The 15,522-nt window shown below is 37.5% G+C and overlaps 1 protein-coding gene and 1 long non-coding RNA gene across 2 annotated transcripts in view; one reads left to right on the forward strand and one right to left on the reverse strand.

Annotated features, from left to right (window-relative positions):
- The window catches only part of LOC140519058 (uncharacterized), a 3,149-nt gene extending 2,910 nt beyond the window's left edge, over nt 1–239 (forward strand). Inside the window, exon 4 of the long non-coding RNA XR_011972083.1 lies at nt 1–239. This exon is cut by the window's left edge and continues 149 nt beyond it. This is a non-coding gene — a long non-coding RNA (uncharacterized lncRNA).
- ASTN2 (astrotactin 2) overlaps nt 1–15,522 on the reverse strand; it is a 1,124,306-nt gene that overhangs the window by 902,476 nt on the left and 206,308 nt on the right. The gene's annotated exons all lie outside the window — the stretch shown is intronic.

Raw genomic sequence — 15,522 nt, forward strand, 5'->3', positions numbered from 1 at the left:
AACTCATGTGGCAGGGGACCTCGTCAGCTGCAATCTACATTTGATTTTCTTGGTCAGTATGTCCCTTCTTGAAGAGTCATTCATGTCCTCCAAATAAGATAATGAAAATGAAGCCATATAACTCTCTACTGTGTACTATTTTGTTAAAGCATGTGAATATCCATCATCTTTATTTTTCATTCAACAACAACTGTATGAGGTACGTGGTAAAGATGATGTTTGATTTGGACCTGTGATTTCATCTGTATGAGTTATTCCTACTATGGAAACTGTCTCTACCAGTATAGTCTGGTAACTTGTGCAAATAAAAGTTCTAGAAGATTTATAAAGTTGCTAAAGAGACTGAGAAGTTACCAATGATTGAGAAGTCCACTGTATGCCAGAGACAAAGTTTAAATCCAGGTATCCCTGATTCCAAGGCTGACATTCTAAGCAGAGTGATGCTGCCAAGGAAGTATAAAGACTTAGGTTACTTATCATTATACTTAGATAGATAATCATAAAATGTTTGATCTCTGGGGATTGTGAAGGACATTCAGTTAAAAACCTCTTATTTTACTAAAGAGGAAATTTAAGATCCACCCTCTACTTCCCTTAGGATTCTCTCTCCTCCCTTAGTCCTTGTGAAAAATACTTTTCCCCTACAACTGCTTTTACCGACTACAACTGACTCTTCTTCTTGACGTCATTTGTTAGATTATCATCCATTCTTTGTTCTTTAGCTGTGAGTGTCCATGAGGCCTCTTTCCTGGGTCCTCTTTTCTTCTCCATAAACACCCATTCTCAGTAACTATCAACCCCTATGGGTTTGCTCATCATCCATAGACACATGACTCCCAGATCTGGATACTGAGCTCTGATTCTAAGCATCTCCACTTGGATGTCCAACAAGAATTTCAAATTTAGTTTGTCCAAAACAGAACTCATTATCTTTCCCCTTAAACCCAACTGTCTTTCAAACTTCTCTATTTTTTTTGTAGTTGGTGTTTAGGCCATAATCATCTTTCTAATCACCCAGGTTTGCAGTCATTCAGCCAGTCAATCAGCACTTTGCTTACTCCATACCAGGCTCTGTGGGAAGTACTGAAAGTAGAAAAGAAAAGCAAAAATAGCTCCTTCCTTCAAGGAGTATACACTTTAATGGGAGAGATAAGTAGGTAGTTGCCTAGTGAATAGAAGGCAATCCCAGAGAAGGCTCTAGCAGCTGGAGGGACCGAAGAACTGCCAACAGTAGGGTTTGAATTGGTTCTTGAAGGAAGACCAGGGAACCCAGAGGCAGTGGTGAAGGGGAAGAGCATTCTCAGTATGAGAGTCAGTCATGCTCAGAGTTCAGAGATGAAATGCTGTTTTTGACAAATTTCAAGAAGGCCACTATAACTAGATTGCATCATTCATGGAGAGGAATAAAGTATAAGAAAACTAGAAATGTAGGAATGGATCAGATTGTCATGAATTTTAAACGCCAAACAGTTTGCACTTGATCCTGGAGATAACAGATAGTCACTGGAGCTCACTGGGCCAAAAGGGTGATGTGAGCCAATTTATAGTTTTAAAAAAATACCTTGAGAGCTGAGTGTAAGACAGATTGAAGTAGGGAGAGACTTGAGGCAGGGAGACCAATTAAAAATAAGCCTTATGACATAGTTTAGGCAAGAAGTGATAGGGGTCTCAATTTGGATTGTGGTTCTATGAGTGGAAAGAAAATGACATATAGGAGAGATATTATAAAGGTAAAAATGGTAAGACTTGGAAACAAATTGGTTTATGTGGGATCAGTGAGTGTGAAAAATGACCCTAAGGCTGAGAACCTAAATAATTTGTAGGATGGTGGTACATACAACAGTAATAGGGAAGTTTGGAACAAGGGAGATTTTTTGAGGAAATATAATGAGTTCTCTCCTGGACATGTTCATAGTGAGATGGTTAGTTCAAGATGTCCAAGAAGCAGTTGTGACTGTAGCTCAGCAGAAAGACACAGATTTGCGAATCATCTGCATAGAGAAGATAAATGAACTTAGAGGAGCTGATAAGATCACTAAGTGAGGTATCAAAGAGAAAAAAGAGAAGAGGGCCCAGGACAGAGCATCTGTATACAAACACAGTTAGTAGGCATAACAAGGATGAAGAACCAGGAAAAAGAGACTGAGAAGAAGCAGTCAGGCAGATAGGTAGAGAACCAGAATAGAACAACATCAGAAAATCCTCGAGAAGAGAGTATCCAATAGGAGGCAATCAATAATATCAAATGCTACTGACAAGTCAAGAAGGAAGATAGAGAAAAAAACCAATATTCTTGGCAATCTAGTCACCTTAAACTCTTGCTACTTCCTTGTCTTCCCATAATCAAGTTGCCAAATCTTGTCTAGTACACTTCCATAGTATCTCTCACATCCATCCCCTACTCTACACTCAAATGACCACCACTTTAGTTCAAGCCTTTATCACCTCTTGCATTGCAATGACATTTTAATGGGATTTTCAACTTCCAGTTTCTTCCTTCACCAATCCCCTTAACATACAACTTCAAAATAATATTCTGAAAATACAAACAAGTCTTACCATGTTGCTCACATGCTCAAGCACCTTTAAGATTTCTTTATTGCTCTAGAATAAAAGATTAATCCCCACATTTTGTTTTGCTATGGCTTTACAATCTTGCTCTGGCTTCCCTTTTCATTAAGAAAGTCCTAATTCATTTTTTTTCTTTGTTCCCTCTGTGCCTACCATATTGTAGACAGCTAATACTTGTTGGATTGGGACACTCCAGAGTTTAAATGATAGAACAAAATCACACACTAGTCCATCATCAGAGTATTTATTAATATATTCCTACTGTATGGAATTGTGTTTGAGGAACAAGAGAAATATAGAATTTAGGTAAGTTTAATTCCTTGCCTTAGTAAAAATCACAGTCAGTCTAGTAGAGGGAAAACTCAGACACTACACTACAGGATAAGGACATTCATTATACAGTTGAAAACCAAAGCACTAATTTCTATCATGTCTGTATCTAGGCTCCAAGTCCTGAGATGCTCACAGAATCATAGGATATCAGAGTTTAAAGGCCCTAAACATTAATCAGTCCAACCTCTACCACCGTCTTCACCAATCTCACCTACAGCATACCCCCAAAAAAGTAGATATCTAGCATTTGTTTAAAGACATCCTCATAATGAAAGGCAGCTTGGTGGTAGAGTGGAGTGATGGCCTCAGAATCAGGAAAACCTAAGTTCTAAACTTTATCATCCTCAATTTCCTCAATTGCGAAATGATTATAACGGTACCTACCTCACAGCGTTCTTACAAGGATCAAATGAAATAATGAATGTAAGGTACTTTACAAACCTTAAAGCATTCTATAAATGTTAGCCATTATTTCAGCTATTGCTTCTCAAGTTAGCCTATTCTAATTTGGAGCAGTTCTAAATGTCCCTTTCTCCTTTCGTCCCTCCTTCATTTCTTTCTTTCCTTCCTTCCTTTTCTTTTTTTAATTTTCCTAAAACAACATTTGCATCTTTGCAACTTTACCCTGTGCTACTTGCTTTGCCTTTTGAAGACAAACAGCCCATGTTGTATCCCCGTAAGAACTTGTCAAATAATTGGAAACACCTAGCACAAGGGTGGGAAAGCTGCCACCTGGAGACCACATGCAGCCTTTTAGGTCCTTGAGTGCAGCCTTTGGACTAAATCCAAGTTTTACAGAATAAATCCTTTTATTGAGGGGATATGTCCTGTGAAATTTGGGTTCAGTCAAAGGGCTGCTCTTGAGGACCTAGAGCTGCAGATTCCCCATCTCTGAGTCCTACATAACTTCCCTGAATCTTATATTTTCCAGGTTAAACATCCTCAATTGTTCAACTGATCATCAAATGGCATTAAATTGAGACCCTTCAACCATCATGACCACCTTTGTTCACTGGATGTACTTCAGCTCATCTACTTTTCTAAAAAGTAGAATCCAGACTTGAAGTCTCCATGTATAGTCAAGAGCCATATATAAAAGAACTATCACCTTCTTACTCATCAAGTCGTATCTCTCATTGAAACCCAACATCTTCTACTACCTCATGTTGCCTCCCACAATAACTCACACTGTCAAGGTATCTTTTGACTCCCAGGTCTGAGCTCTTTCTATTGGACAACACTTTTCTGAGCTTAAAGAGAATCAGCTCCCTGGCAGACAGAGTTAAGTGGGGGATACACTAGTGGTTGCTAATACAAGTAGAAACCTGAGATTCTATGGCTAAAATACTGCATTTATAGAGAGTGCCTTATAATAACCAACCAATCAGCAAATGTTTAAGAAGGATCTATAATGTGACAGGCACCATGTCCATAATATTAGCTTCTCTTCATGTAATACTTTGCAAAGTATTATAGAGCTATGATTTCCTTTGATAATCCCGACTTTGTAAGTTCTATTTTATAGTGATTATACCCATTTTACAGATGAAGAAACAGTTTCTGAGATGCAAAGCAATTTGCCCATGGCCACATAGTTAAAAAGTTGTAAAATTAGTACTAATGTCAAGTCTTCTGACTAAATCTTGGCCCTACGTGTCCACCTGTATATGGGTAGGAGTCACTTTAATCCTTTTGCTTGATGAGTAGAGGATGATGGCCAGAGGCAAGGCAGAGAAAGGATGGAAATAGGTTCCAAAATTGAATTTCTCTAGAGGGACCCCAGAATACAACCTTCCATCTGGAGTGGGGAAGCTTATGACTAGAAGAAAATGAGTTTTCATGTTGCCTAGTGGTGGCTGGGCTGAATCCCTAAACAGAAGTCTAAATGATATTGAAGTCAAACCCACACTCCCACTCCCAGACAGAGGCTCTAGCCTTCTGAAAGAAGAAATTCAATGCCAGAGGGAAGGGAGAATAGGGCAAGTCTGGACCATGAATTATTTCTCTGTATATGCTGTAAAAACACACATCATTGGCTATACCTGTACAAAACAGGAGTGAATAAAGGGAAGGAGAACCCCTTCTAATGTACATTAGGAAAGACTGGTGAAGGGACTGTATGCCTGTCACTGACAGAGTCTAGGGCTCTGGGCAGCCTACATCATGGTAAGAGGGATTGCTATTCAAACATTCATCTAAGAAAAAAAAATCTGGATGAAAAGAGCACCAAGGACAGCCTTGAAGAAGGGATAGAGAGGGAAATGGATGGGGTGAGGGATCTGGTTGCTAGGCAGCCAGTCTATAATCTTCAAGATGAGGGGTAGGAGAGTAATAATGTCTCACATTTCTATAGCACTCAAATATATAGCTAGCAATTTTTGCAACTGAGACAAGCCAACTGAACTAGCTCCCTCAATTCAATTCAGTGGGGGATGATGGTGGCAGCAGTGATGGAGGTACAGAGATGACTTTCCGGTCTTCAACACCACACCTCCCCCACTGCCTCTCATCTTTCCACAATGCCAACCACCTTTCCCCATTTTTGAATTCCTCCATTTTGTGGAGGGCCAACCTTCCTTCCTATTGTGACTGGACAGCCTTCTTTACCACTGGCTCATCTAACTTATAAGACTTTGACATTATGGCGGCCCCTTCACCTCCCTCCCCTGGGCAGAGCAGATACTTCCTCCTCCCCAAAGTCCAGTTTTTATAGCCACATTTTGTATATTGTCTTCCCTCACTAGAATGTGAGCCCTTTGTGGACTGAGACTGTCTTTCTTTTTGCTTGTATTCATACCCCCAACATTTTGCACAGCACTTGGCACATATTAAGCTCTTAATAAATGGTTATTGCCTGCCTCCTAGGCAGGTCTCCTATGGTACTGGAGATTCTGAAGCATTGAAACAATGCAGAGGAGGCTACCTGGGAGCACATAGGGTAAGAGGAGGGAGCTCACTGGATTGCTGCTGCTGCAGAGGATGGGGGCCATCTGGTAGCTTCCTATCTTGACTACTTGTTCTTCTTAACAAGATGCTAAGCTTTGTCATTCCAAAGCTAGCTGAGAGAAAGACTGCAAGTCCCTTAGCAACTTCTAAGCTCTGTCCCTTGGTGTGGTCATGAAGAACTAGATTTGGAGTGAGGAAGATATGGGTTCAAATCATGCCTCAGAAATCCCCCATTTGATCTCAAGAAATCATGACCCTCTCAGCTTCAGTTTCCCATCTATCAATTGATGTGTTGGATTCAAGGACCTCTAAGGCTCTTTCTCACTCTGAATTCTAGAATCTTTATGCTCTAACAGTACTCTAACTTTCAAAAATAAGGTATGGTATAGAGGATAAATATTATCCATAACTACATATGAAGAAACTGAGGCTCTGAGAAATTAAGAGATAGAGGAGAGAATATGGATTCAAGAGGCTTCCAAAATCTAGCTCTGCTTCCTCTTTATTATAACTTTAAGCAAGTCACTGAACCTCAGTGGTTAGAATAGAAGACAACAGCGACAGCAGCCATAATAATAATAATAATATTGATAATTAATATTTATACAGTGTTTATTATGTGCCAGGCATTGTGCTATCCTCACAATGACCCTGAAAGATTAGTGCTATTTTTATTATCACCATTTTACAGATGAGGAAACTGAGGCAAAAAGAGTTAAGTAAATGCCCAGGGTCACACAGCTGGTAATAAGTATCTGGGGTCAGATCTGAACTCAGAGCTTCCTCATGCCAGACCCAGCTCTCTATCCACTGAACCACCCCAGTGATCAGAAGTTAATCATTTTTATGCATGTACAATAACCCGCTTTGGCAGTCTGGGAGAGCATTGTGGGCTCCTTTTCATAATGATATTTTAAAATAATTGAAGGAAGTACTAAATTTCAGTTAAGAGGTTATTTAAAAATTGTTAAAAATGTATTCTTTTCCGTTCCAGTTTCGTGGACTTCTTCAAATTTATCCAGTCTCTTTTTTGGGGGTGGTGGGGGGCAGTCATGGACCCCAGGCTGATTCTTTGGAATAATGATTTCTCAGATCTCTTCTTGTTTTAAATATAATGATTGCCTATGGTCACACAGAGAGGTATTACAGTCTAGATCCAAGTCCAATTCTTCTGACTCCAAGTTGAACAGAAGCCTCTGGCCTCAACACCAGATGGTATTATTACCTCCCCCTTCACTCCAAGCAGCTGCTGCCCTGAGTCACTGCCCAACACTCGGTCTCCTCAGCATGGAGGCAAGATTAGACTTTGAGATAATAATAATAGCTCACATTTATGTAGCACTTTAATATATTCTAAAACATTTTCCTCTTAGCAACCCAGTGAGGGAGATAGGACCAACATCATTATCCTATTTTTCACATGACAGAAATGAAGCTCAGGGAAGGAAAGCAAGTGACCTACGTTCACACAATAAGTGTCAAAACTGGTACCCAAATTCAGTTCTTACTTCAAAATTAGTGTTCTTTTGGACCTTTTTTTTTTAAATTCCAGGCAGCCTCTTAGCATGGCCCTGAAAAACTGAGCTAGGGAGAACTAAAGAGAAGCGAGAGACAGCATTTCCTGAGAACAAGATAGAAAACAAGACTAGGTTTGGAACATGAGGAACACATGACCTGGAGGTTCAGACCACACCTCTGGTTTTCTTGCGCAGTACAGGAGTCTCTCACCTAAGCACAAAAGTAGGAGTTGGAAAACTACGGTCCCTGCTCATAAAGGAAGTCTCTAATTCCTTGGATACGTTGCTTCTGCCTCAGTTTTCTCTTCTATAAAATGGTCTTGGGCTAGTTGACCTCTAATGGCTCTTCCAGTTCAAACATTCTCAGTGAAATTCTTGCAACTGGGTCATGTTCGTCTTCCCACCTTATTTAGACCATGCTGCCTCTTCCTTACACTCTCACCACTTGTGTAGATCCTTCCAGCCCCAACTCAATTCCTCAGCTTCTCCAGGATCCCTTTCTCAATTGTTCCAGTCCTTCATGGAGGAAACCAAGGCTCTGAGAGGTAGAGATGGAGGATGGGATGTGGATTTCAAGAGACCTCTGTATGAAACCTGGCTCTCTTTCGTTCTAGTTGTGACTTCAAGCAACTCACTGGGCCTCAATTTCCCTTTGTACAAACTCGTAAAGCTTACTGTCTGCACTAACATTTATCCCTTAATAATAAAATGCCTTTGATTCATTGCTATTTACTATTTGCTTCATGTATAAATGTGTATAGATAACATATAAGTAGATATGAATTTTATATGTATATATGTATACACACATATGTGAGTGCAAAATATATACATATGTGTGTATGTATATAGAGACATCTATAAGCATAGATATCTATATATACTTCACATGAATATATAATATAGAACTTTGATATTGCAGATTCTATATGTATATATCATGTATAATATAGAATTGCTTTTATATATTATATAATTAATATAATTTATTGTTATAACATGTTACAATACATTGTTGGTATTATATGAAATACACATGAAGCAGTTCAAATGTATTATAAATTTATATTAATATATATAAGTAGTTCATACATATGTGCGTATTTATATATGTATATATACACACATATATACGTGTATGCTTGTGTGTATACACATAATATTTCCTTGTTCTTTTGAGAGCAGGTCTTATGTCTTATGCTTATGCATAGACCAAAGTTCCCTTTATCCAAATTTAATGAGGACTTGTTGAAATGAATTTTCCCACTGACTTATGTCTAATATCAGGAATGTTTTCTCTTTGTTTTAGGTTGATTTCTGAATTCCCATGTGGAAAGTAGCTTCTAAAATTTTAATGTTTCTGAAAAGAGAAGTTAAAGAAATAATCACTTTTCAATTTAAGAATTTAGATTTGCATATATGTGGATTGTTCTTAAAGCAAGGCATATGTGAAATAAAATCTTTCCCTTCCTCCTCCACCCTAGATCCTCAATACTTACTATCTTCTGTCGTTCTCCCATCTCAAAAAGAAGGGGAAATTTTCTGCCTCTTTTATACTAAGTTAATGCCTCTTTTATACTCAGAAAATGGAAAGGTGGTCTATTGTCAAAATCAAAGGATCTGGGTTTAAATCTCAAGGTATTATTTTAAAATAATGACTGCTATTTTTATAGAACTTTAAAATTTGGAATGTGTTTTATGTACATTATCTCATTTGAAACTCACAATAAAATGTATGCATTTACTACAGGTATTATCCCCATTTTTACAAATGAGGAAAGAGAGACTCAGAATGGTTAAAAGTGGCTTGTCCAATGTTACACTCCCAATAATTATATGATGTGGATTTTGAACTCAGGTCTTTATGATTGAAATCAAGTACTCTGTAAACTAACGTTCTGCTATCTCTCTTCACTTTTTAAAAATATCTTTTTTAATCCCTGGTGTCTAGCATAGTATCCATCACATTGTGGGTACATAATAAATATTTGTTGATTAATAAATAATGATAGCTAACATTCATATGGGCCAGGCTCTAAGTGCCAGGCACTTTTCCACATGTTTTGCAATTATGATCTCATTTGATCCTCACAACAGTCCTTGGAGGTAGGTGTTACTATTATTCTCATTTTACAGTTGAGGAAACTGAGGCAGATGTGGTAAAATGATTGCCCAGGGTCACAGAACTAGTAATGTATAAGTCTGGATTTGAATGCAGGTCTCCTTGACTCTAAGCTCAACATTCTATTTGCTTCACTACTTCAAGATAATGAATAGGTACATCTTATTACACTGAATACTAGCTATGAAACCTTGAGACCTAGGTGAAACACAACCTTGATGAGCCTTTAGTTTTCTCATCATTATTTTTTCTTTTTTTAAAATGTATTTATTTTTAGTTTTCAACATTCACTTCCATAAGATTTCTGAGTTACAAATTTTCTCTCCATCGCTCCTCTCCGCCTACCCCAAGATGGCATGCAATCTGATATAGGCTCTACATATATATTTCATTTTAGTCATTTTGTAACTAAGAATTAGAATCAATGAGAGAAAACATGAAAAAGAAGAAAAAAAGAGAGAGAGCAAATAATATGCTTCAATCTGCATTTAGACTCCATAGTTCTTTTCTGGATGTAGGCAGCATTTTGCACAAGTCCTTTGGAGTTGTCTTAGACCCTTGCATTGCTAAGAAGACATAAGTCTATCAAAGTCAGTGCTCACACATGGTGGCTGTGTACAATGTTCTCTTGGTTATGCTCATTTCACTCACCATTAGTTCATTCAAGTCTTTCCAGGCTTTTCTGAAGTTAGTTTGTTCATTTCTTATAGCACAATAGTATTCTATATATTAGTGTATTCATATACCATAACTTGTTTAGCCATTCCCTGAATTTCCAGTTCTCTGACACTACATAAAGAGCTGCTATAAATGTTTTTGTACATTTGGGTCCACTACCATTTGTATGATCTCTTTGGGATACAGATCTAGCAGAGTTATTGCTGGACCAAAGGGTATGCACATTTTTATAGCCCTTTGGGCATAGCTCCAAATTGTTCTCCAGAATGTTTGGATCATTTCACAACTTCACCAACAATGCATTAGTATTCCAATTTTCCCACATCTTCTCCAGCATTTATCATTTTCCTGCTTTGTTATGTTAGCCAATATGATAGGTGTGATGTGGTACCTCAGAGTTGTTTGGATTTACATTTCTCTAAACAATAGAGCATTTTTTCCTATGACTATAGAGAGTTTTAATTTCTTCCTCTGAAAACTGCCTGTTCATATCCTTTGATCATTTATCAATTGGGGAATGACTTGTATTCGTATAAATTTGACTCAGTTCTCCATATAGTTTAGAAATAAGACCTTTATCACAGACATTAATTGTAAAAAAAATTTTCACAGTTTTTTGCTTCTCACCTAATCTTGGTTGCATTGACTTTATGCAAAAACTTTTCAATTTAATGTAATCAATACTATCCATTTTGCATTTCATAATATTCTTTCTCTCTTTTTTGGTCATAAATTCATCCATTCTCCATAAATCTGACAGGTAAACTATTCCTTGCTTTCCCAGTTTGCTTATAATATCAGCCATTACATCTAAATCATACCCATTTTGACTTTATTTTGGTATATGGTGTAAGATGTTGTTCTATGTCTAGTTTCTGCTATACCATTTTCCAGTTTTCCCAGCAGTTTTTGTCAAATAATGAGTTCTTATCCCAGAAGCTGGAGATTTTTGGTTTATCAAACAGTAGACTGCTATAGCCATTGACTACTGTGTCTTGTGTACCTAACCTATTCCACTGCTCTACCACTCTATTTCTTAGCCAGTATCAAGTAATTTTGATGTTTGCTACTTGATAATACAATTTGAGATCTGGTATGGCTAGGCTACCTTCCCTAGCATTTCTTTTCATTAATTCCCTTAATATTCGGAAACTTTTGTTCTCCCAGATGAATTTTGTTATTGTTTTTTGTCTAGTTCTATAATTTTTTTTGCTAATTTGATTGTAATGGCACTGAGTAAGTAAATTAATTTAGGTAGAATTGCCACTTTTATTATATTAGCTCAGCCTACCCATGAGCAACTGATGTTTTTTCCAATTATTTAGATCTGACTTTATTTGTGTGAAAAGTGTTTTGTAGTTGTGCTAATATATAAATCCTGGGTTTGTTTTGGCACGTAGACTCCCAAATACTTTATAATATCTACAGTAACTTTAAATGGAATTTCTCTTTTCATCTCTTACTGTTGGATTTTGTTAGTAACATATGGAAATGACAATGATTTATTTGAGTTTATTTTACATCTTGCAACTTTGGAAAAGTTGTTTATTATTTCAAGTGGTTTTCTACTTGATTCTCTAGGATTCTCTAAGTATATCATCTGCAAAGAGTGATAGCTTTGTTTCTTCCTTGCTTATTCTAATTCCTTCAATTTCTTATTCTACTCTTATTGTTAAAATTAACCTTTCTAGTACCATACTGTGTAACAGTGGTGATAATGGAACACCCTTGTTTCACCCCTGATCTTACTTGAAATTCTTCTAGCTTATCCCCATTATATATAATGCTTGTTGATGGTTTTAGGTAGGTGTTACTTACCATTTTAAGGAAAATTCCATTAATCCCCATGGTCTCTAGTGTTTTTAATAGGAATAGGTGTCATAGTTTGTTAAAAGCTTTTCCTGCATATATTGAGATAATCATATGGTTTCTGTTAGTTTTATTCTTGAAATGGTCAATTATGCTGATAGTTTTCTTAATATTGAACTAGCCCTTTATTCCTGCTATTAATCCTACCTAACGTATTTTTCTCATGATAAGTTACTATAATCCTTTTGCTAATATTGTATTTACATTTTTTGCATCTATATTCATTAGGGAAATTGGTGTATAATTTTCTTTCTCTGTTTGAATTCTTCCTAGTTTAGGTATCAGTACCATATTTGTATAATAAAAAGAATTTGGTAGGACTACTTTTTCACCTGTTTTCCCAAAAAGTCTATATATAATATTGGAATTAATTTTTCTTTAAATATTTGATAGAATTCTCCTGCAAATCCATCTGGCCCTGGAGATTTTTTTTCCCCTAGGGAGTTCATTGCTGGCTTGTTCAATTTTATTTTTTCTGGAATGGGGTTGAGAATTTTATTTCCTCTTCTGTTAATCTGGGCAATTTATATTTTTGTAAATATTCATTCATTTCACTAAGATTGTCAAATTTATTGGCATACAGTTTGGCAAAGTTTTCTCATCTTTAAATGGAGGAGTCAGATTAGACTCCTTTCAGGAATTGGCTTTTATAGGTGTTTGTTTTGTGTATTGGCAGGTATAGAAGATGGAAAGGATGCCCTCCCCATCTGTCCTCGGAAATTCTAGTGGAACAGAGGCTGAAAGCAGAGCTGAAATAGGTCAAGGGCATGGGGAGGTCAGATCTCATTTCCTTTGCAGGCAGAACAGGTAATGCTGAAAAAAAAATCAATTTGGGAGGCCTCTGAGACAAGTATGTCCTTAACATGTTGCTTCTTTTCTCACCCTGATCTGCCAAATCCTGAAGTTAGAAACAATCAGGGAGTGTCTAATCAGATACTAAGTTTATTTATTTGCTTGCTTTAGGCAGCTGGGGCATCATCCCTCCTCTGCCCAGACAGCATAACTAGATATGCTCATTCATTGTCGTATATGAATAAAATGGAAAATTGTTGTCCTGCAAAAAAAAATAATGAAGAGTTCTGAGACTCTGATGAAGATTTGTATGAACTGACAAAGAGTCAAGTAAGCCAGACGAGGAGTGTGTTTTATATGATGACCACAATAATAAGAAGGAAAACATCAAACTCAGATCCTCCTGACTCCAAGTCCAGTATGCTACCTAACTTCAATAGATCAGGGACCATATTTTTGCCTTTCTTTGTATCCTCAGAATTTAGGACCATCCTTGGAATACAGAAAATGCTTAATAAATGCTCAGTGATTTGCTGGTCCACAGTTTTCTCACATATAAAATGAGTTTGGAGTAGGTGACCTTTAAGATTTCTTCCAATTATAACAATCCATGGAAAAGGATTTTAAAATTAGAAAGTAATAGCAAATATAAGCCATCACTATTTTTTAAACAGATACTATGTTATTTATTTCGTTGATTATTTTTCCATCATTTTCATTTCTCCATATAACCCTTTATCTCTGACCTAGACAGTTGTCTTTCTTAACAAGCCATCATTAGTATGATTTAAAGCTATTCCCTAAGAGTTAGATGCCTGTAAATTCCCATAAAAGCCTGGTTTCCCATCTGTGACTGAGCTCGCTTCCCTGTCATTAGAGAAAGTGGGGAAATAGGAATTGAGAAACAAAGGTCCTCCGAGCCCCAAACATAAAAAGTGCATATGCCTAGAGTTTGAAAGAACCTGGACAAAGAGAAAAAAACCTCCACCCCCTCCTTCTCATTTCAGACTCTCTGACTAATTTGTTTCTGAGGGAACCAAACAGGATCAACACCTGTTTGCTTCAAAGAAAATGCTCTCCTGACTTCTCTAAGCACAGGCCCTTTTTCATCAGAAGCTCAGCTGTAAAATGGATGGCTGGAGGGTGTTTATTATGGACAGCCCAGGCTCCAGACATTAAAAGAGCACACAGAAGACACCCTCTAGACTGTCCTGTATTCTCTCCTCCTTAGATTCAAGCTCACATCTCAAGTCCCCTCAGGGGAAGGACTTTTGGGCAAAGCTTGTAGGCCTCAGGTCCAAGACTGAGACGTTAGATAATCTGGCTCACTTGTCCTTCCTTCCACTCCTAGCTTGAAGAACTCTAATTAAATCACCACCACTACAGCCTTAAGAAAGACAGCCAATCTACTGTTCACCGTCTTTGTGATTTTCTACACCTTAACCTTCTATGGTTATCTTTTTCCTATCTGTGCAGTCTTACCATTAAAAGAGAAAGTCCTGGATGGCCCAAACTGCCTCACTTTTATATGTGCATCTTCAGTGCTTAGCACAATACTTGACATGTATTGGGTGATTAATAAATGCTTTTTGATTTGCTTAGTTTAGTCATTCTGAATGCTAGATGCCTCAGGACAAAGTCAGACAGTAAGATTTAGTGGAAAGAGCCTTGGAGTCCAATCCCAGGTACACTTCTTGTTGCCTGTGTGACCCTGGTTGAGTCATTTTAGCTTCTCTGAACCTTAGCTTCCTCCCCTACAATAGTTATAGCTGATATCTGTATAATCCTCTCAAGTTTGCCACACACATTATATATTGCATACACAATGTACACCCATTGCAATACACTTTACACATACATCTCATTTGATCTTCAGAACCCTATGAGGTATATGATATTATTATCTATGTTTCATCACAAAAGAGGAAACTGAGGTTGAAAGCACTTATGTGATTTGCCCACAGCCACATCTGAGGCAGGTTTTGAACTCAGATCTTCCTAACTCCAAGGACAGTAATCTACTATTCAGCATAGATGCAAAATACAAGATCTGGACTAGGTGGTCTCTTAGATTTTAAATCCAAATCTATAATCTAGGATGAGTTATGATTTATCCCTCTGCAGGAAGTACCCAACTAATGTGTTCACAGACGGACTGGACTATGGGTATGCATTTCTTTTATCACATATCATATGCAACATTGTACTTCTACTTTTTCAGTGCATCAGTCTATTACTCTGAGGTAGAATATAGGTTCCATGAGAAGAGCAACCACATATGATTTTTCTCTGTATCTCGTATTATGCCAGTGGTCAGTTAGGTGGCACAGTGGATACAGTGTCAGGCTCCTCTTTCTAAGTTCAATCCTGGCCTCAGAGATTATTAGCTGTGTGACCCTGGGCAAGTCATTTAACCCTGTTTGCCTCAGTTTTTTCATCCGTAAAGTGAGTTGGAGAAGGAAATGGCAAACCATTTTGGTATCTTTGCCAAGAAATCCCCAAATGGGGTCATGAAGAGTCAAAAAACTACTGAACAAGTCAAAAAATTGTTCCAAGCACAGTGAGAGGGACATAAAATAAACGCTTAAAATGCATGCATCATTTTGGCTCATCTTAAAGCACACTGTGCCAAGGTTACTGGTCTCTATTCCAAGATCATATGGCACAGGCCAGAATTCTCACTCTGCCATACTA

Source organism: Notamacropus eugenii, chromosome 1, assembly GCF_028372415.1.
Source record: "Notamacropus eugenii isolate mMacEug1 chromosome 1, mMacEug1.pri_v2, whole genome shotgun sequence".
Lineage (NCBI taxonomy): Eukaryota > Metazoa > Chordata > Mammalia > Diprotodontia > Macropodidae > Notamacropus > Notamacropus eugenii.